Here is a 21899-nt window from a genome sequence, read left to right as displayed (position 1 = left end):
AATGCAGTGGCGGCGAGTCCCTCATTGTCGGAGTCAGACGAGGAGCAGTCCGAATCCCACTCCTTGCCAAGATGAGCCTCGCCCTTTGCCTTCTTATAATTCTTCTTCTTCTCCCTCTTGTTCCCTTGGTCCTAATCACTATCATTGTCGGGACAGTTAGCAATAAAATGACCAAGCTTACCGCATTTGAAGCACGAACGCTTCCCCTTGGCTTTGGTCTTGCTTGGCTGTCCCTTGCGACCTTTAAGCGCCGTCTTGAATCTTTTGATGATGAGGGCCATCTCTTCATCATTAAGTCCGGCCGCCTCAATTTGTGCCACCCTGCTAGGTAGCGCCTCCTTGCTTCTTGTTGCCTTGAGAGCAAGGGGTTGAGGCTCGTTGATCGGTCCATTCAAGGCGTCGTCCACGTATCTTGCCTCCTTGATCATCATCCGCCCGCTTACGAATTTTCCGAGTACCTCCTCGGGCGTCATCTTCGTGTACCTGGGATTCTCACGAATATTGTTCACGAGATGAGGATCAAGAACGGTAAATGACCTTAGCATTAGGCGGACGACGTCGTGATCCATCCATCGCGTGCTTCCGTAGCTCCTTATTTTGTTGATAAGGATCTTGAGCCGGTTGTATGTTTGCGTCGGCTCCTCGCCCCTTATCATCGCGAATCGTCCGAGCTCGCCCTCCACCAACTCCATCTTGGTGAGTAAGGTGACATCATTCCCCTCATGAGAGATCTTGAGGGTGTCCCAAATTTGCTTGGCATTGTCCAAGCCGCTCACCTTGTGATACTCGTCCCTGCACAAAGAGGCTAGCAACACAGTAGTAGCTTGTGCATTTTTATGGATCTGTTCATTAATAAACGAAGGACTATTCGAGCTATCAAATTTCATTCCACTTTCCACAATCTCCCAAATGCTTGGATGGAGAGAAAATAGGTGTGTACGCATTTTGTGACTCCAAAATCCGTAGTCCTCTCCATCAAAGTGAGGAGGCTTGCCAAGTGGAATGGGGAGCAAATGAGCATTTGAGCTGTGCGGAATGCGCGAATAATCAAAAGAAAAGTTTGAGTTAACCGTCTTTTGTTTGTCGTAGTCGTTGTCCTTGTGGGAAGAAGTAGATTCGTCGCTGTCGTAGTAGACGATCTGCTTGATACGTCTTGTCTTCTTCTTCTTCCCATCTTTACGTCTGTGGCCCGAGCCAGAGTCGTTGGATTTGTCATCTTTTGGCTCGTTGACGAAGGACTCCTTTTCCTTGTCGTTGATCACGATTCCCTTCCCCTTAGGATCCATCTCTTCGGGCGGTTAGTCCCTTTCTTGAAGAGAATGGCTCTGATACCAATTGAGAGCACCTAGAGGGGGGGGTGAATAGGTGATCCTGTAAAACTTGAACTTATAGCCACAAAAACTTGTTAAGTGTTAGCACAATAAATGCCAAGTGGCTAGAAAGGAGTCTCAACAAAACACAATACCACAAGAGATCAATCACAGAGACGACACAGTGGTTTATCCCGTGGTTCGGCCAAGACCAACGCTTGCCTATCCACGTTGTGGCGTCCCAATGGACGAGGGTTGCAATCAACCCCTCTCAAGCGGTCCAAAGATCCACTTGAATACCACGGTGTTTTGCTTGCTTTTTCTCAATCCCGTTTGCGAGGAATCTCCACAACTTGGAGCCTCTCGCCCTTACAATTGAAGTTCACAAAGAACACAGAGCAAAGGGGGAATGAGCAACGCACACAAGACTTCAAAAGATCAGAGCAACAACACGCACACAAGTCGCAACAAGAGCTCGCAACACAACTCAAGGAGTTCGCAACTCAACAAGAGCTCTAGATGCTATCACAATGAAACGAATGCGTGAGATCGATGTCTTGGTGCTTAGGAATGTTGTAGGAATGCTTGGTGTACTCCTCCATGCGCCTAGGGGTCCCTTTTATAGCCCCAAGGCAGCTAGGAGCCGTTGAGAACAAATCTGGAAGGCCATCCTTGCCTTCTGTCATCGGGCGCACCGGACAGTCCGGTGCACACCGGACAGTGTCCGGTGCCCGATTCCTTTCCTTAAATGGCGAAGCCGACCGTTGCAGATCTGGGAGCCGTTGGCGCACCGGACATGTCCGGTGCACACCGGACAGTCCGGTGCCCCCTTCCGACCGTTGGCTCGGCCACGTGTCGCGCACGGATTCCGCGGCCGACCGTTGGCCCGGCCGACCATTGGCTCACCGGATAGTCCGGTGCACACCGGACAGTCCGGTGAATTTTAGCCGTACGCCGTTAGCAAATTCCCGAGAGCGGCTTCTTCGGCCGAGGCAGCCTGGCGCACCGGACACTGTCCGGTGCACCACCGGACACTGCACCACCGGACAGTCCGGTGCTCCAGACCGAAACAGCCTCTTGGCTGAACACAGCCAACTCTCCTCTTTTCTTCTTCTTCCTGTTTCTGATACTTAGACAAGTATATTAGTACATAAAACCAATGTACTAAGACTTAGAAACATACCTTAGCTCTTGATTTGCACTTTGTTCATCCATGGGCATAGATTCACATTTAAGTACTTGTGTTGGCACTCAATCACCAAAATACTTAGAAATGGCCCAAAGGCACATTTCCCTTTCACGGAGGCTCCATGAACACCACGGGCCCGACCAGCTCGAGCGTGTTGGTGTGCGCGATGTACTCCACAGCACCCCAATCCTTGGCGGCCAGCTGATCCGGCACCGGCAGGACGGTCTCACGCCGACGCCGTGTCACCGTCTCGAACGCCACCACTCTCCAGCCGGACAGCAGCACCACCTCCACATCGCCGCACTGGAACGGCAGCAGCCTCACGTCGTCTCTCGGCACCCGTACCCTGCTCCTGCTGTACCTGTTGGCCACGGCAATGACAGCACCCGTGTGGTCCAACTCTGCCTGACCCGTCGCCTCCTCCTCGTCGTCGTCCTCGGAGTCGGACAGCTCGAAAGTGGTCTCCGGTTGCCAAGGCCGCTGCAGTATCTCGCAGACGGAGACCGCGGTGGCCAGCTCCCAGCCACCGCGCCTGTCGTCGAGCCGGAACACCAGGACGTTGCCGCCGTCGCGAACGACGCAGTGCAGCCTGCCCACGACAGAGCCGATCTCCCACCGGGCGCTGTCCCCGGGGCACAACGCGAGGTCGACGCGGCCCATGGCAGGGTTGTACCCGACGGCGATGCTGATGTCCGTCCGCCACCAGGCCGTCCCGCCAGCCGCGACGCCCGAGGCGGGGACGAGCCCCTCGGCAGGCGCGATCGCGTTGGCGACCCGCCACGCGCCGATCCCCGACGCGAACACCGTGAAGCAGTAGATGCCGGACCCCGACGCCGACTCAAAGGCGCAGACGAGTGTGTAGTCGCAGCGGAAGTTGTAGACGCCGACGTCGAAGAGCACGACGACCGCGGGGCGTGGCCAGGTGATCCGGCACGGCGGGCATGGGTCGCCGTGCCAGGCCCTCGTCGCCGGGTTGCACACGAAGTAGGCATCGTCGGCCGGGGAGAAGCAGCACGCGAGGCCGTGCGAGGACAACAGCACGCGGGCGTCGACGAGGCCGGGAGGAAGGCCAGCGCCGGGGACGGCACGGTGTCGACAGCGTCGAGCGGGAGGAAGCCCGCGGGCGCGGACGCGGAGAAGAAGCCCGAGGCCCTGCGCGGGGTGGTGGCGTGCGCGACGGCGAAGAGCGGCGACACGAGCGCCCGCGCCCACGACGGGTGCACGAGGCGGAGGCGCGCCGCGGCGACCGGCGGGAGGTGCACGAGCGCGTGGTCGCGGAGCACGGTGCCCAGGGGCGCCCTGATGGCGCGCTCGATCGCGTCCCGCTATAGCTGCATGGCGAGGAAGGGGGCGGCTGCGCGCATAGCGAGGATGGAAGCTGCTGCGGGAGAGGGAGCGGATGCGGCGCTAGGCGCGACTCGCGAGCGAGGATGGAATCGCAATCGGACGGTGGGGATGGACGCAATCGGACGGTCGAGATAGTGGCGGGGGCACGGTTAAGGATTAGTAGAGATGGTCCTTGTAGTAGAAGTGTACGTGTATCGCTATGAACTCGGTGGGTTGGTGGCCCTTCCCTTCGGCTCGGCTGCCACCTTCTCGAGGGGCCACTGTTCACCGCACTACAGCCACTGTTCACCGTACCACAGCCCCTGTTACGACATTCTGATGCATCATGAGCATGCACTGTAGCGAGGTACACAGTGGGGGGAAAACAAAAGGAAAATACGGGACCAGCTGAAAAAATACAACTCGCACGGCGCTTCTTCATGGCAAGGATCCATGCTTGGCTTTGCAGAAGAGGCCGCGTGCATCCCAATGAACCAGCCATCACACACTGTTTGATTGGTAGCCCAGCAGCCGACGGCCACCGATGCATACCACCCAGCTCTGTTACTTTGCACCTTTTCTATTTAATTTACTAGTAGCGCTGCTGTTATTACACAACTTTTTTTTCTCCAAGTTGTGGTGATGGGCAAACCCCAGGCACAAGTCACGGTCGAAACCATTCTAAAATGCACACGGTGACCGATTTCTCTATGTTTTGCTCCGTACGTACGTTGAGACCTGGCACGCACAAGATATTTGACCAACCAACGACGACGCACACATTATACCCTGTTAATTAGGTTCTACAACAACAAGCGATGCCAGGCGCAAGGCTACAAGAGAAGCACTGATAGATCGCAACTTCTCAAAAGCCATCCAGATCAGCGCCGCTTCTAGGGAGGGTCCTATAGCTATAGGAATAAGAGGATATGCTGGCTTCGCCGATGTCAAGATACCTTCACGAGAACGACTGGCTGCTGTCTTTGTCGTATCGTTGTGTGCGCTCCATTGGCCGATAAAGGCAGGACGGTTGACCTCGGGATCTTTACCGACTGGAGTACCACGTTAGCCATCGACCGTACCATCAAAGTTGTTATCAGTTCTTATCTAATGTACCGTTCCGTTCCGGTGCATAGCTTCCATGAAGAAGGGTTTTTGCATAGTGATTCCCATTGAATAATGAATACCCACAAAGTTACAGAGCGTTCAGCACCGAAGGGACACTCAAATTAAGAGTAAATGGTAAATATTCTCTTGACAATTCATCTCGCAAAGAGTGCAACTGTGATCAAGTGATCACCAAACCAATTCTATTTTTTGTTCTTATTACTAATATATATGCGGGAATGACAGGTTGTCGGATTTAAAAAAAAACTAGTCACAAAAATCCCACCGTGCGTTCGTTGAAAGGAAAAGGAAGACGATAGACAAAGTCGACTGTATATTCAACTTTGCGAGTCGAGGCCCACACGCAGCGAGAATCCATGTCCATGCATGGTTTGGCTCCCGGGCCAGGCAGTGGTTAGGAGGAGGCAGCTGACAGCTCAGCATGGCGCCCACACGAGGTGACCAAAGGGTTAAGGGGGTGACTACTGTACTGACAAGAGGAAGCACTAGCAGAGCAGGCCACACTCTCCACTCTCCAAGAAAGATTCACTGTAGTACACCGACGAGCAAAGCGACTGTTGGGGCGAAGGCAAAGACGCCACCCTTCGCTCGAGGCCTTCGCTGCAGCCGCTGGTCCGACAGAGACAAAAGCGGGCAGGGACACCCTTCGCAGGACTCGGCACTTTGACGAAGGCCTGCGGCGACGTCCTACCACAGCGCGTCCTCGTTCAGTCCCAAGGCCCACGTGCGATCTGGCCCATTGTAACGGGCCCCGCGTGGCCGCCTCTGTATTACGGGCCTAACTTGTAAAGGAGTACTTGTAATTACGGTCTGTAACCCTGCTTTATGGGAATATTCTGGGGATAAAATAGGTGTCTGAGGGCACATGCGTCCTTAACACAAGACGCTGGGCACTCAGATACCTATAAATACCCCCGCACAGTGCCCGTGAGAGGCTAGATCAACAGAGCTATTGCCCCCGTGCACGTAACCCTGTTGTCACCACCGTTCACCCTTGTTGGCTTTCTTGCTGCTGAGAGCGAGTTCCAACATTTGGCACCCACCGTTCGTGCTACGACAAAACCACCCGCGATGGCACCCAAAAGAGCTAACCCCAAGGCTGACGAGGCTGCGAAGGCAGCACTGCTGGCCGCAAGAAAGGGCAAGGCCCTCGCCCTCACCCAATCCACCCACCAAGAGCCCACTGAAGACAATGTTCCCCACACCGGCGAAGACGACACCTTCCGCACCTGCGGAACCGAAGGACAGTCACAGCTGCCCCCAGGCTTCGCCCCACTGGAAGGCGCGGACCTCACCGAGGACGGCGAGGTCCTCGGCGTCTCAACAGAAGAACAGCTGCAGCTGCGCGCCCTGCGCCTCAGGAACCGCAATCTCCAGAGGCAGAAAGAGATACTGGAGGCCAAGCGCCAGCGTGTGTCCGCATTAGCCAAAGTGCGGCAAATGATACGCGACGAGGAGCAGAAAGCCCAAGACCTCGAGCGCGAGATCGCGCTGATGCAGCGCGAAGGCCACCTCGGTCTACAGCAAGAGCCACCCCTCCAACAGCGCACACAACCGGAGGACACGCGCGAAGGCCACCTCGGCCGGCAGCATGGCCCACCCCTGCAACACCGGGCGCAGCCGGAGAACCCGCGTTTCCCCCAGCATGACTACGTCTCCCAGCACGGCGCGCCATTCCAAGGGGTCAACTACCTCGACGAGCGAAGTCCCCTGGCGCCACACCTACAAGTGACGCCTTGGCCGGCTAACTTTCGAGCGGGGGCATACCCCAAGTACAACGGCAGCACCGACCCGGCGCAGTACATCATGAGTTATCAGGTCGCCGTTGCATCAGCCGGAGGAGACGACGCCACAATGGCGAAGTCTTTCATCATCGCACTAGAGGGCCCAGCACTCACCTGGTTCACCAGATTGCCTCCGCTGTCCATTGATTCGTGGAGAAGTCTCAGGGACAAGTTCCTCCTCAACTTCCAAGGCTACCGTCCAGACACCGACGCTTTGGCCGAGCTCTCGCTTTGCAAACAGCTGGAAAAAGAGACTCTGCGTGAGTATTACCGCAAGTTCTTAACACTCAAGTCACAGCTGCCCTCTGTCGACGACCAGATCGCCATCCACTACGCCATCAATGGCCTTCGGGCTGGCGTCCTCTACAGCCATTGTATCAGAGATCCACCAAAGAGCTTGCAGGAGCTATATCAGCTCTTCGAAAAATATGCCAAATCCGAAGAGCTCCACCAGCGCAAGGTTGAGTCACAGCGGAAGCCCAAAGATGCCCCGCAGTCCAGCCGCACCTGGACGAGGACTCCGCAACCAGACTCCGGTCGGGATGGCCGCAGTCAACAGCAAGTGCACAACATCGTCAACCAACAGCCTGCTGCTGATCCCCCTCGCCGCCAGGAATATCCCCCTCAGGGCCGCGGAAACGGAACTCGCGGCAGGGGTCGAGGGCGGGCGCAACAGCCGCCGCGCCGATTCTATTGCCTTTTCCACGGCGAAGACTGCGCCCACCAGACCAAAGACTGCCCCGAGACGAAGGCCACCAGAGACAGAATGGCGCGGGCGCAGCCAGCCGACAATCCCAGAATTGTCGCGCATAATTACCAGCCACCCCCTCCACCATATATCCACGCTCCCGCTCCGCATCCACCGCACCACGCTTACCAACACCATCAGGAAGTACAAATCGTACCTCCTCCACCCCCACCGCCACACCAGCAACACCAAAACATCCCCCACGCCCCAAAACAGGAAGACTTCGCCGATCAACCATATCGCGGAGTCATCCACATGATAACGAGGGGGTCCAGTACTGACTTCGACACCAAGCGGCAAAAGCGGGACCACTACCGCAGCATCAACCACGTCGCCGTCACTGGCCCAGTCGTGCAGACGAAGTGGTCCCACATACCGCTAACCTTCGACGCACGAGACGTCGACCTACGCAGCGCCCCCCACATCGACGCTATGGTCATCAATTGCAGCGTGGCAGGCTGGGACTTACACAAAGTCCTAGTCGACAACGGCAGTCAGGCGGACATCATCTTCCTCCACGCCTTCGACCGCATGGGTATAAGCCACAGCTTGCTGAAGCCTTCGGACAACCCGTTGTATGGTTTCGGCGGCAAGGGCACCTTTCCAGTTGGCAAGATAGAGTTGCCCCTCTCCTTCGGTGTAGCGCCCAATGCCCGGAGTGAGCAAGTAACCTTCGACATTGTCGACATGGTATATCCATACAACGCCATCATGGGCCGGGGATCCATCAACAAGTTCGAAGCCGCCATCCACGGGTTGTACCTATGTATGAAGATACCAGGCCCGCTAGGCGCCATCACAGTCTGCGGCAACCAGCAGACGGCGCGCAACATTGAGCGGGACTTCGTGCCCGGTCAGAGAAACGTACACTGTCTCACAACCCAGCGCGAGGTCCCTGCGCCGGCCAGCCCAACCGACAAGCAGCACGACAAGGCACAGTTGCAGTGCCAAGACGGGACCAAGACTGTCCCCCTCGATCAGGCCACGCCCAAGCAGACAGTAACTATCAGCGAAGACCTCACCTCACTTGAAGAAGAGAGACTTCTCTGCTGCCTGGCCAAGAATAAAGATGTCTTCGCCTGGTCTGCCCTCGATCTAGTCGGAGTCAGCCGAGCCATAATTGAGCACAGCTTGGGGATTGACCCTTCGGTGCGACCCAAAAAGCAGAAGCTTCGCAAAATGTCAGACGAAAAGACAGAGGCCGCCAAGGCAGAGGTGCATCGCCTCCTGGAGGCTAAATTCATCGAGCCAGTGGCTTACCCCACGTGGCTCTCCAATGTTGTGATGGTGCAGAAAAAAAGCGGAAAATGGCGCATGTGCATAGACTTCACCAGTCTCAATAAGTCCTGCCCAAAAGACAATTTCCCGTTGCCGCGGATCGACAAAATAGTCGATAGCGCGGCCGGATGCGAGGTCATGTCTCTCCTCGACTGCTTCTCCGGCTATCACCAGATATACATGAAGGAGGAAGACAAAGCCAGCACCAGCTTTATAACACCCTTCGGCACCTATTGCTTTGTCAGAATGCCGGAGGGTCTCAAGAATGTCGGATCCACCTTCTCCAGACTCACCAAAACAGTGCTCGAGGGGCAGGTCGGCAGAAATATATTCACATATGTGGACGACATCGTCGTCGCCAGCAAGAATAAGGAGGACCATCTCGCTGACCTGGCAGAAACATTCGCGAACATGCGAGATGCACGACTCCGTCTAAACCCGGAAAAGTGTGTTTTCGGTGTTCGCCAGGGCAAGATATTGGGCTATCTGGTGTCCCGCCGGGGCATCGAGGCCAACCCAACCAAGATCCAGGCCATCATCGATATGTCGCCTCCTCAGTCGGCCAGGGACGTCCAGCGCCTGACAGGCAGGATGGCCGCGCTCAACAGATTCATCTCCAGGTCCGCCGAGCGAAGTCTTCCATTCCTCAAAACACTCCGCGGTGCGAAGAACTTCGCCTGGGGACCGGAGCAAGCAGCAGCCTTCGCCTCATTAAAACAGCACCTGGCGGAGCTGGCCATCCTCACAAGCCCAGACTCCTCGCTCCCCTTATTGCTCTATGTCGCGGCTTCGCCGCACGCGGTCAGCGCGGCACTGGTACAGGAGCAGACAGTCGAGGGCGCGGTCAGACAGTGCCCTGTTTATTATGTCTCCGAAGTCCTGACACCGTCCAAATGCAACATGACAGAGCTGGAGAAGATTGCCTACGCAGTTGTTATGTCCTCGCGCAAGTTGCGCCATTATTTTGAAGCATTTAAGGTCCGAGTCACCTCAGACAGGGGGCTCGGTGAATTATTCAGGAACCCGGAGGCATCAGTGAGGATTGCCAAGTGGGCAGCCGAACTCTCCGGCTACCACATCAGCTTCGAGCCCAGGACAGCTATCAAGTCGCAAGTCCTGGCAGACTTCGTCGTCGACTGGACAGGGCCAATAACACAGCCGGACCCATCCACAGAAAAGGTCTGGACTATCCATTGCGACGGTGCATGGTGTCATGCGGGGGCAGGCGTCGCTGCAGTCGTCACCTCACCAGCCGGAGTCAAACACAGATACGCAGCACGCCTCAGCTTTGCTCTGGAATCTGACAAATGTACAAACAACATAGCAGAGTATGAAGCAGTCATCCTCGGTCTCCGCAAGCTAAGGGCCCTCGGAGTCACCACATGTATCATCAAAACAGACTCCAAGATAGTTGCCGGTCAGGTCGAGAAAGACTATGCAGCAAAAGACCCCGCGCTCATGCAATACCTCGCGGCTATCCGAAGTCTCGAGAGACAGTTCAAGGGATTCACCCTACAACATGTTGATAGGGCCAAGAACGAGGAGGCCGATGCCTTAGCCAAGGCCGCCGCCAGGGGCGAGCCCCTGCCCTCCGACGTGTTTTTCCACACCATCGGCACTCCAGCTGTCCGGAGCCCCGAAGGGCTCCAGATCACTAATGATAGCGAAGGCCACCGTACAGTCAACCTAATCATGACAGAAGACTGGAGGGCACCAATAACCCTGTTCCTACAGGGGTACTATCATCCAGCCGACGTCAGTGAGGCAAAGCGCCTCAGACATCGAAGCCGGGACTTCGCTCTGATCAAAGGCCAACTGTACAAGAAAGGGGTCAGTCAGCCAATGCTCAAATGCGTCACCGAAACCGAAGGCATGCAGATCCTACGTGAAGTCCACAGCGGCACGTGCGGCTCGCACGCAGGGCCAAGGGCCCTGGCTGCCAAGGTGATCCGTCAAGGGTTTTACTGGCCCGCAATGATCTGCGCCGCAAATCGGGTCACGAAGTCCTGCGAAGCCTGCCAGAAGTTCTCCCCTCGGTCAGGCAACCCCTCGCAATATACAAAGCTGATTGCCCATACATGGCCTCTCCAGCGCTGGGGCCTGGACATCGTCGGGCCCCTGCCCACCGCTCAGGGGAATCTTAAGTTCGCCTTCGTGGCTGTCGAATACTTCACTAAATGGATTGAAGCGAGGGCTGTTTCCACAATCACATCAAAGACTGCCCAAAAATTCTTCTGGCAGAACATCGTTTGCCGCTTCGGAGTACCGTCCGAGCTAACAGTCGACAACGGCAAACAGTTCGACAGCCAAGATTTCAAGGATTTTTGTTTTTCCATCGGCACCAAGCTTGCCTTCGCTTCAGTCTATCATCCGCAGTCCAACGGGGTCGTGGAGCGCGCCAATGGGAAAATATTCACAGCTGTCAAAAAGATGCTCCTTGATGAAAGAAAAGGCAGGTGGACCGATTTATTACCAGAGGCAGTCTGGGCGCTCAACACAACCGAGTGCAGAGCGACCGGGTTCACTCCTTTCCGCCTTCTATACGGATCGGAGGCAATGACCCCGCAAGAAATAAAGCATGGGTCCCCGCGTACAGTTCCGTCAGCCGTCCCCGACGTGGATGAGCCAACTTCAAAAGATCTCATTGACGGAGACCGGGTCTTCGCCTTACAGGCCCTGAACAAATATCAGGCCCAGACCAAAGCATGGCGCGACCGTGCAGTCATCCCGAGGGAGTTCAGTGAGGGGGACCTTGTACTCATCCGTACAGCTCGGACGGAGTCCAAGGGCAAATTGGAGCCCAAGTGGGAGGGCCCCTTCATAGTCAAGTCAAAAGCTTCCCCCAGTGCTTACAGGCTCACAACGCCAAACGGCGAGGACCTAGAGCACTCCTGGAACGTCGACAACCTTCGCAAATTTTTTGTTTGACCCATTTAGGGCCGATTTCGCCCTTGTAATTCGCCGCAAACAATCTTGTACCGGCCCGCACTCTTTTCCTCCCGGGGGGTGAGGTTTTTAACGAGGCGGAGCCATGTAATATATGTGAGAAAAAATCCCCCGCAAAAGCATGTGTCAAAAAAAGACCGCAACAACGGTCTTCGGCATTCGACCAATTCGAAGTCACCGCGAGGCTAAGCGCTAGCCACCCTCGCGTGCGACCAATCCGCGCAGAAGTCGCCTAAGGGTGCAGCCGGACTTAGCACAACAAGTGCGCAAAAAACGAAGTCTATCGCGAAGACTATCCGCGCAGAAGTCGCCTAAGGGTGCAGCCGGACTAAGCACAACAAGTGCGCAAAAATCCGCAGTCTATCGCGAAGACTATCCGCGCAGAAGTCGCCGAAAGGTGCAGCCGGACTTAGCACAACAAGTGCCCAAAAAACGAAGTCTATCGCGAAGACTATCCGCGCAGAAGTCGCCCAAGGGTGCAGCCGGACTTAGCACAACAAGTGCGCAAAAAACGAAGTCTATCGCGAAGACTATCCGCGCAGAAGTCGCCTAAGGGTGCAGCCGGACTTAGCACAACAAGTGCGCAAAAAACGAAGTCCATCGCGAAGACTATCCGCGCAGAAGTCGCCTAAGGGTGCGGCCGGACTCAGCACAACAAGTGCGCAAAAAACGAAGTCTGTCGCGAAGACTATCCGCGCAGAAGTCGCCTAAAAGGTGCAGCCGGACCAAGCACAAACGCGCTAAAATCCGAAGTCTATCGCAGGAACCGCCTAAGGGCGCAGCCAGCACAGTATAACAAAAAGCAGAAACGACAGCAAGACCAATCAATCAATCACACCAGACAAAGTACACAGCGCCCTCGCAGGCACAGGCATGCGAGGGCACACAACTCCATTTTACAAGCCTTTACACATACACAAGCGAGGGCACCACGCCCTACATCGGCTCAACCTTAGGAATAATCCCCATCTCTCTATAATTAAATAACATTATCCTAAGCTCCTCACCCGCAAAAAGGCTTCGCAGCTCCCCTTCCCCTACACCCGAGGCGGCCGGCAAAGACAGCAGCTCCTGCCGGCCAGCCCTACTAACGCGAAGCCGAGCCCCTTCCTCCGCACTAATCCTACGCTTTGCAACCGCCCTTCGTCGTCGGTGCCCGGTGCTAGGACCGGGCACGCCTGGCGCGTCCGCAGCATGTGGTGCAGCCTCCGCCGCAGCCACGTCCAAGGCCGCAAAATAATCCAAGTCCTCCTCCGACGACTCCTCAGTCCACTCAACCGAGCTCCCAGAGTCAGTAACATCAAAAAACTCAGAAACAGACCCACCACATTCATTTCCATCTTCTGCGGTCGAAGCCGCCAAAAACTCAGTGGTAGCGGTTGCGTGCGCAGGCCCAAAATCTTGAACCTGCGCAGCAACCAAAATTCAGTACAACATCCAAAAATCCCTCAACCCTAAACACCACCTATGCCACCTGCGAAGGCCCGGCCGCTGCGGGAGCCTCCGCCGCTGTCTCTGCTGGATCCTCAGCGCTCGGCACAGCAGCTGCGGGGGCATCTGGCGCGCCTTCGGCCACCTTTGGGGGAAGGTCTTCGCCGGCCGCGGCAGGTGCAGGAGCGCCCGGTGCATCTTCCGCAGTCTCCGGGGTCGGTCCCGGGGCGACTCCAGTCGCGGCCTCCGCAGGGGTCGTCTCCGGCTCAGGCAGCTCGCTGTTCAGCGCCCCGAAGTCGTCCACCCGCTCGCCGCGCTCCGCCTAAAACAAAACGCACAAAAACTCAGCAAACACACGCATAGACCGCACCCAGAAGTCGCCGGGCAAACGACAACGTTACCTGAGCCCTCGCAGCCTCGGCCCGCGCCTGGACCACCTCACGACCGTATGAACCCCACATCCGGTCATAGAGGGCCTCGGCGGATTCCTTCACCACGGGGTCTTCGACCTCGAAGATATCACGCCCAAAATCCTCATCCACCTGGTCGAGGGCCTCAAAGTGCCGGCAGCCTTCGCGAGAGAGCGCGTTCATCGCTGCCTCGCAGGTGACCAGGGAGGTGAACGCCATCAACCCCGCCAAGACAGTGGGGAGCTCCTGCAGTTCCTCCTGCACCCATTCCAGACAGCGAAGCCCGGCCTCTCGCTCCGGCACCTCGAACTCACCCGTCCGCACACCCAGCTCGCGATATGAAGTCATGAGCTGCGTGCGCGTCCGTTCGGCCTCCGCTCGCATCGCGGCCTCGGCCCCCTCCGCGCGGCTCTCCTGGGCAGTAAGCCGCCGCTGCAGCTCTCCGGCGAGCTCCTTGGCGATATTGCCTTCCGCCCGCGCCAGCCTGGCCTCCGCCTGCGCAGCCTGCTCTTTGGCGATGGCTTCGTTGGCCTCCCTCCTCTCCCCCGCCAGCTGGCGCCGGAGGTCAGCCTTCTCCTTCTCAAGGGCGGCCACCTTCTCCGCCAGTTTGCGGCACTTGCTGTCGGAGGCCGACTTCTCACGGACAGCGTCCGCATGTTGCGTCCGAAGTCTCTCGACCTCGGCAGACAACGCCGCCGTAAGGGCCCCCGACGCAGTGCGGCTGGTGAAGTCAGCCACCTGCAGAACACACGTAAGGTCGTTGCGTAAAAAAAATGTATAGCTCGGCGGACCTGACTCAGCGCCTCCGTCGCTCGAGTCAGCGCCTCCGTCGCTCCCTTCAGCCGACGGGTCGCCACGCCCGCCTCGTCTCTGACCAGTGCGAGGGCAGACACCTCGCCTCCGGCGTCAAGGGTCCCTCCCCCCGCCTTCGGCGCTGGCGCAGCCGTCGCGATCGCCGCGCCAGGCACAACCAGAGCGAGCGGGCCCTCGTCCGACCCTGCAACGCGTCAACAAATTAAAAAAAAAGGGCTATATATATATTCATATAGACTTACCCCCAAGATAATCCTCCACATCAATCTCGGTGCCGAAGTCGGCAACGCGTTTGCCAGGCGGCGGTAGCGATCGGGCCGCCTTCGCAGCCTCCGCCACCCCGCTGACAGACGGCACCACCTTCGACAGCTTGGGGCCTCCGGCGCCCACCGTCGTCTCCGGCGCCTTGCCAGGCGCGGAGGCGCCCACCTTCGTCGGCAGCGGCGGCTTGCCTCCGCCAGAGGCCTCAGCCTTCGCCGTTCCCCGATGCCTTTTCGGTCGGGCTTCGTGAACCCTCACAGTCGCCTGGCGTTTTCGCGCCGCGCCTTGGCGATCCTTGTCCATCACTGCCCACACAACATGACCGATATTTCGCCCATAAGGAAAAACTTTCCACCGATGAACCATACGAGATGTAAAACAGTCCTCCTCAGCCGCGCAGGGGATAGGAATGTTTTTAGGCCAACAACCCCCGGTAACCCTCAGCATCCGAGCCGAAGACTCCCGGAGCTCGGGCGAAGACATCCTCTCCCCCGGGGCCGCACACGTCCTCATTAAATCTCTAGCGAAACTATCAGACACCCCAAGTCTTCCCATCGCAGTACCTAATTTTCTCTTTTTCGAGGAGGCGGCGACCACCAGCGCAGGGTCGCCTCCAGTCTCCACCGCCGGCTTCTTCCCACGGCGGTCCGCTTCGTCTTGACCAGGGTAGCCGTCGTACGGCAGTTGATTTAATTCGAAGACCCTGTTCAAACGTTCATTTGACCCGCGGATGTCAAAGCTGCGCTGGCCTTCCGTCCTCGGCACATAACGCCCCACGAGCCGCACCGCCAAGTCCTCCGCATCACGCACAAAGGCGGCCGGGTCACGGTTTCGCAAATTCAGTGCGAAGGCAGGACTTCGCACCACCCTTCCTCCGTGAAAGGGCATCTAGCGAGGGCATACTTCGCCCAGCGCCCAGCCGTGCGCCAAGGGCCAGACCCCGTACGCCACGAACTCTTCAACTAAATCTCGACCGCTGCTCTGACCGGCGGCGCACCGAAGGGCCCCTTCGTCTGGATCCTCTTCTGCCACTTCATAAGGTGGATACGCAGAGTAATAGTGAGAGCACATTAAGGACACGGGGAGCCCTTCATGGCCTTCGACAGTAGCCTCAGCAACATAAAACCAAAATTCATTCCAATTGCCCCACTTGTTGCGGGCGCACGGGACCAACTCCACTACTGGCATTGTGGTCTTGCCAGTCTTCGGCGTGAATGTGCATGACCCGAACTGGGCAACTCCGTCCTCAACCATCCTTTTCTGCCAATGCAAACAATAATTCTTCGCAAAAACTTCAACTGACGGCTGTCCGCCGTACGAAGTCGTCGCCCAGACATACTTCGCCAGCGCCACTATGGCGTTCGGTGTCAGCTGATGTATTTGAACGCTGAATCTACGCAGGACTTCGCTGACAAAACGGTGCGCAGGCAAGCGGAGTCCGGCGACGAAGAACGCCTCGAAAACAACCAACTCGCCCTCCGGCTCGGGGACTCCCTCCGTCCCCGGAGCACGGGCGACCCCGCCGCCAAAGTAGCCCAACCGCTGCATATCTTCAATACGGGCTGACGTCATCCGTGACACACCAAATTCAACAGAGTCGCCGGCGCGCAACTCCTCCACCTCCACGTTACTCAACGTCTCCTCAGACGAGGCGGCGGCCGGCGACGCGGCGTCGGCGGAGGAAGAAGAGGATGGCATTGCTACGTACCGTCGTCGGCGGCGGGCGGTCTGCTTCACTCGAGCCAGAACGCCGGCGAGCTAAGGGAGCAGCGGAGGAAAAGGAGCAGCAAGACGGCGGGCGGCTAGGGTTTTACGGAGCGCGGAAGGCAGAGTTCAAAAAGCGCCGCCCCCGCCCCCTTTTATAGGCGGGGCGCGGCTCTTCGGGAAACCCGCAATCCGACAGGCCGCGACGCTTCGGGAAACCCGCAATCCAACAGTACGCCGTCCATCAACGGTCACATCAAAAACCCCCGCGGAACCACTTCGAGCGAGGGCAGCGTCTCCGCCATCTAGCGACGTCTTCGGCACCAGGTGACTTTGTCGAACTGGTCCCTCGGAGGGCAAATGTTGGGGCGAAGGCAAAGACGCCACCCTTCGCTCGAGGCCTTCGCTGCAGCCGCTGGTCCGACAGAGACAAAAGCGGGCAGGGACACCCTTCGCAGGACTCGGCACTTTGACGAAGGCCTGCGGCGACGTCCTACCACGGCGCGTCCTCGTTCAGTCCCAAGGCCCACGTGCGATCTGGCCCATTGTAACGGGCCCCGCGTGGCCGCCTCTGTATTACGGGCCTAACTTGTAAAGGAGTACTTGTAATTACGGTCTGTAACCCTGCTTTATGGGAATATTCTGGGGATAAAATAGGTGTCTGAGGGCACATGCGTCCTTAACACAAGACGCTGGGCACTCAGATACCTATAAATACCCCCGCACAGTGCCCGTGAGAGGCTAGATCAACAGAGCTATTGCCCCCGTGCACGTAACCCTGTTGTCACCACCGTTCACCCTTGTTGGCTTTCTTGCTGCTGAGAGCGAGTTCCAACAGCGACATCTAATCTAAATCTAAAGTCTTAAAAGCCGCTCTGGTTTGGAGGCCTGTCCGCATTTCACGCGCACCAGATCGGCCCCACGTGACAGTCACGTGAGCTTCCTACGTACGTGTCTTAGCGTCTCGCCTCCCCTATCCGTCGTTGTGTCAGCTCCCTGCGCAAGCAGCTCGCCTCCGCATCCGTCGCTGTGCGTGGGCGTGGCCACATGCGGCCGGCTCTCCGGGAGAGGCGCTGGCATCTGGCAGACGGGCCCCGCATCCGCTCCAACCCGGTCGTGCTCCGCCCACGTCCGACTTCGTTCTTATCAGCAGGTTGGCTTGCCGCGGCCAGCTTCGCCTCGGAGGCGCTCTGCCGCTGATATGCTAGGCCTGGTTACGCGCGGACCCACACGCAGCTACTGCAGGAGAGGTCGTAGGCTGGTGCGTTCCCCTCGTCGAATTCGACGTCGCATGGATCCACGGCGTCTCCAGCCTTCTGCGCTGTCGCGGCATGGGCACCGAGCCTCCGACGCTGTTCTCTGGTACGTGACAACAGGGGAAGTACCTCGTCTCACTTTATTACATGCCTCCCTCTGTGCTCTCCCTCCCCTCTTGGCATTTTTAGATCCTTACTGTCTGAGTCCTTCGCTTTGCTGCTCAGACCGTTCGTGCCCTAGATCTTGCCAAGGCCTCCTTGGGTGTGCGCGTTATCTGTTGTTTTACTCAAACCTTTGCTCTACAAAGGGGTCAACTAAATCTGTGTTACGGTTGTACTTGGTTTCTTCCTCGGTCATGTTAACTGCTATAGGCTAACCTCTTTTTCCTTTGATTTTGGTTCTTCTTCTCAAGTATCGGACACCCCGGAGAGGAGCCCACCATGGGATAGATCTCATAGTGCGACTGGCTGTCTGGATGCGAGTTGGTATACTTCAAAGGGGACGTGGACCTGAGACCTTCACTAGAGATCACATTGCAGCGTTTGGTATACATGCAAATTAATTTTTATTTTACCCTTTTAATTTATGGTTTCCAATTTATGATGAGACAAGTTGAATCATATTAATTCTTGATCGTACATTTTCAGAATATGAAATTACTCCACATTTTTTTCTTGATTGGTGTAACATATAAATATTGCTGTTTTTTGCACTTCATGAACTGATAGATTATGTTCTTTTGTTCATTCTGCAACTCTCTAATAAGTGAGCACTTAAGGACTCTGAACTCCGAGATTTGGTTACCAAAGTATACAATAAGTAATGTTTTTTTGCACTTCATGAAATGATAGGTTATGTCCTTGTTTTCAGTCTCCAACTCTCTAATAAGTGAGCACTTGAGGTGTTATGACCGGCCGTCACTATAGGCGCCGGGCAACAGCATAGGCATGCAGATAAGGATTAGAAGATAAGATTTGTTAGAAAAAAAAGAGGGGATCTATCTCATTAGATAAGGACTAGAAGGGAGTATAAATAATTGTAAGCACCACTCTATAGATCAAGCAGAAACAAGATTGTTCCGGCTTCCTAGAGGGAGCCGGGAGATTACTGTGACCTAGCTGCCCCTTTCCTCGCGCCTCTCTCCTCTCACGCGCGGTGAACACGGTGCCCCGCCGCTATGCATCGCGCCTCAAACCCCGGCCACCAATCACCCACCACTACAACCTGCGATCAATCCGGGAATCTGCCCCAATTCCTATCATGAGGACTCTGTAGACTCTGAAATTTGGTTACTAAGGTATAAAACTCTAAAATTTAGTTACTCAACATAGACTACAAAAGTATGAAACAAACTAGAAAAAATTACACGTTTGGCAATTCCTGAATCCAGTGCCACCTGACATAAAGCATATTTCGTTTATATTAATAAAGAACTTACTAATAATTGTAGACATTACCTCAATTGTTATTGGTTTTCTTCCATACAGTTGTGGCAACACCAGCAACTAATTACTAAAGTTATTCATGGTTCCATGGCCCTAAATAGGTGTCATTAAATTTTAGTTTGCATAGCTTCAGTTCTTTAAAATTGGGAACCCACTAGCCATACAATTCGTGTAAACTAGTTTGACTCCCCTGCAAGCTTCAGTACTTTCATTGCTTGCTGCTTGATGCTTGATGCTCTTGCTATTTATAGTGTGAACAAGGCTATATGTTGCTGCCTCATTGCCTGGTGATGCTTCTTGCTGCTTTTGCTATTTATATTGTGAATAGGGCTGCTTGTTGTTGCTGCTTCTGCAATTCTCCTGACACAGTGGTGCTAGACTGCTGGTCGTGTACTCGTGTGCGTGGGTGAGGCAGAGAAGCAACCTTCTGCTTCCTGCTGTTGCTTGCTTCTGCAGCTATGCTTGCTATTGCTGCTTCTATTTGCTTCTGATGACGGTGTGTTTTTCACTTGATTACCTATGGTACAAGCTCTATACAACAAACCTAACAAACTGTATTTTTCCTCGTGTTGCAAGTCGTCAAAATACCGAAGGTTAACAGGCAGATTATGGACAGTATAATGGAAGAAGAAATATATTTTGATATGGAGGATGTTGATAAATCAAGTATTAAGAAGAAGAAAAGACAACTAGAACTGAATAAGGCGATTTTGAATGATGAGCGGTTCAAAGAAATGTTTGAGGATAATGTGTGGAATTTTACTGGTTGTTTTCAGTACTGCTATTAGATTGTAGTCTTGCAGATGGATTTGTATTGTCCATGTTGGTAGTGGTATATAAAAAGAAATTATAGCATATCTCAATCCATATATTCTGATAATTACCTGATCTTATGCTTTTCCAATGATGTTGTTGTTTATTTTAGCATGTGAGACACCATTTTCTATATTTATCCTCTTATTGTGGCCACCACACCAACTTGAATCTTGTCCTACACTCCTTGTGCTATTCATATTGTAAGCTAATCAGTAGTATTTTTCCGTGTGTGATACTTGATTTCTAACCCCATCGATATTATGGACAGAATTTTGAAATTGATGAAGAATCAGAAGAATATCTTGAGCTTCATCCTCAAGCAGCTACAAAGGAGCCTCGCCTAACTGAAGAACATTTTTGATAGTGTTGGCGAGGATGACCCGTTTGCAATTAATTGCAGACCAGGACCGTTTGCACGTTAGGGAAATCCTGATTATCGTCTTTTTCCAAATTTCATCTTATTTCTGATTATTCAGAGTAAATTTCATCCTATGTTTGGCTATTCAGGTTGTCCTTAATACCAAACATAACTAAGCATGGTTGATTATGCTGTGAACTCCTATCCATTTGCTTTCAGGTGGATCGTCTTGCAAACGGTATGTGAATCTGTAGGTACCAGAGGCAATGAGCCTTGCATCCAGGTAACATGGTCATCTCAGTCACTTCCCTTGAGTACCAAAAAACATCTATTCGTCTGCCCTTTATAACTTCTGTTGACCCGCCTTCCGCTTTCAGTTTGCAGCATAAAAAGCCCAATTATGTCCGCTACCGGTTCAACGCAGCGTGTGCCGAGGATTTCTACTGCCGAGCATAAGAATCTATCTGAACTCAAGAACCTTCATATGTTCAAGCATAAGGTGTTTCCTTTCAATCATAAGCATGTGCCTTTTGTTTGATATTTGCTTTCTTACTCTCCAGATTAAACTGTTTTGTTGAAGATTCAATCGTTCTCTAATTAATTTGAATATGACATGTATAATTGTTTATTCATATTTTTCTCAGTGCTGGATAGGGCGCCCGAAAGGGCGCCGCCTGATCTAGTGCTCCTCATGCGCTCACGGCCTCAAGCTAGTATTTCTTTCCCATCGGGACCATCGCTTTACACGTTTCTGGTACTAGTAGTTTTTTTTTTTTTTTTTGCTTCCTCATCACACTCGCACGTAGTACCTTTTGACACGCACTCCCAACCAAAGCCCAGGAAGAAAAAGGGCCGGGAACGGGAACTGTACTGTTGGAAACGAACACTTAACAGTAATCTACACTGTATCGTGTCGTGGCAATTGTGGTGGATCGATGTACTTTTATTGGCACGAGACGTTACAACGTCACAGGTAGTGGCTCTGGGACACGACGGCCACACATGCAGGGCAGGACACGGCACGGCACGTTACGAGACGGGTCTTTATTTTGGGCCCAATGCACCACTAGACGCTGCCCTTCAGGGAGGCAATCAGGCAGTAGCAGGAATATACATGTGATCTGTGTCCTGTTTATATGAACGAACGAACGACAGGGGGTGAACTGGTGAATGATCAAGTGCGTGCCAAACAAGATGAAGGGCTCATAATTCTTGCATCAGTACGTACATGATTGCCTTTTGTAGGACAGCAGACCGTACTCTGCACGATTCCACTGCCACTGGATTGGATGAGCAGCAAATATCGTTTTTTTTTTAAAAAAAAAATTGTCCGCCAGCAGATAAGGACTTGTCATGGAGCAGCACGTGGGGGCTACGCAAAAAAGAAAGAAAGCCACTCTCTTTGATTTTGTTTTTTTTTCTTTTTGGTTGGAGATGTTCTTTGTGGCGATTAATGCTGCAGCATATATGCAGCATATACCCCCATGCATGGAATATCTCATCAAAACTCTTGGCATCTCTAACGACATCTCGAAGTGTAGTACAGCCGTACGTACAAGCATGGAAGGGAGACACCGTTGCGTTGCTGCTTTCGGCATGCATGCGTGGGTCGTTGGAGGGCAATGCAACTGTGGTCGGTACTCGGTAGGTTCCAAGACTGAAGAGTGTGTTTACGTTCTGTGAAAGAAGCTTGGA

At 54.5% G+C, this 21899-nt stretch overlaps 1 pseudogene; it reads right to left on the bottom strand.

Annotated features, from left to right (window-relative positions):
- Positions 1–2607: 2607 nt before the first annotated feature.
- On the bottom strand, positions 2608–4898 carry LOC103628796 (uncharacterized; annotated as a pseudogene).
- Positions 4899–21899: the final 17001 nt, after the last annotated feature.

Source organism: Zea mays, chromosome 5 (assembly GCF_902167145.1).
Source record: "Zea mays cultivar B73 chromosome 5, Zm-B73-REFERENCE-NAM-5.0, whole genome shotgun sequence".
Lineage (NCBI taxonomy): Eukaryota > Viridiplantae > Streptophyta > Magnoliopsida > Poales > Poaceae > Zea > Zea mays.
This window is presented reverse-complemented; position numbering and strand designations above follow the sequence as displayed.